Raw genomic sequence first — 1382 nt, forward strand, 5'->3', positions numbered from 1 at the left:
GTCCACATTCTGTGCTTCAAAGGTGTTTCCCATATGTGTACAGATATAATCACCAATTAAAGGGTAGGGCACATCCTCAGATAAGCTCAATGTCTTTCTCCTTTGCACCTTTACAATAGCTCTTTATTCATCTGATGTTCTTGTCAATCATGAATCTTTTTCATTGTCCCTAAGTTTTGTCTACACCTGAGTTAATATAAATGGGATAAAAGAATATGTGTTTTTCTAGGCTCTTCTGTAAGTATATCATTATCAACAAGTACATTTCATTATAAGTAAAGGCAACAGTTCATTCTCTTTAATTGGTGTGTAATAATACATTTTATAACATTGGAACACTGTGGATTTATTAAGTTCACATTCCATGAAATTTGCTTTTTCTTTTATCAAAAGTAGATCTCTCTCATATAATATATTTTTATTATGGTTTCCGCTCCTTAATTCTACCCAGATATTCTCCTTCCATCAAAATATATATCCATTTCTCTCTCTCTCTCTCTCTCTCTCTCTCTCTCTCTCTCTCTCTCTCTGTGTGTGTGTGTGTGTGTATGTGTGTGTGTGTGTGTATCTCACTAGAAAACAAACATATAAAATAATAATAGAATAAAATATGATAAAAAAGAAAACAAACCATAAAAGGACAAAGTAAGCTTACAGAATAAAGGAATCAAATAAAAATATCACACACACACACACACAGTATAGACACAGAGACACATATGTTTACACACACATACATACACAGTTACACATCCCCCCATGCACACACATACACAGTTACACATCCTGTGCGCGTGCGCACACACACACACACACACACTATAAAATATAAAACCAGAAACCAAAATGTATACACAAAGCAGCTATAAGGTTTAAAAGGAAAACAAAAGTACTGATAAATCAGTCATTATAAAAAGGAATCTCCAAACCTGTCTTTTAGTTCCTTTTATATTGACTATCTTTTGCTGTTCATGGGGTCCTTCCCTTAAAAATGTTTTATATGCCTAGTAAGACTCATTTGCAGAAAACTTACTTTTCCTTTGAAAGATTTTCAATTGGAGATAATCTCTTGGGGAGATGGAAGCTTGTGGCTGCTTTTCCTCTCAGTGCAGGGATCCCATCTGGCCCAGTCTCATGTAGACCCGTGAATGCCACCAAGTCTTTGTGAGTTTATATGTGTGTTGGTCTTGCTGTTTCAAGGGCCTTGTTTCCTTGGTATCCCACAAGTCCTCTTTCTGCTTCCCCTTCTGTTGGATTCCCTGAACCATGAGGGGAGACATTTGATGAAGGCATCCCATTTCTCACTGGAAATTCACCAATTTTAAATTTCTTTATAAAATTTATTCTTCTCTCATACATTATATAACAGAATACAGTCTCCT

This window comes from Apodemus sylvaticus, chromosome 23, assembly GCF_947179515.1.
Source record: "Apodemus sylvaticus chromosome 23, mApoSyl1.1, whole genome shotgun sequence".
NCBI lineage: Eukaryota > Metazoa > Chordata > Mammalia > Rodentia > Muridae > Apodemus > Apodemus sylvaticus.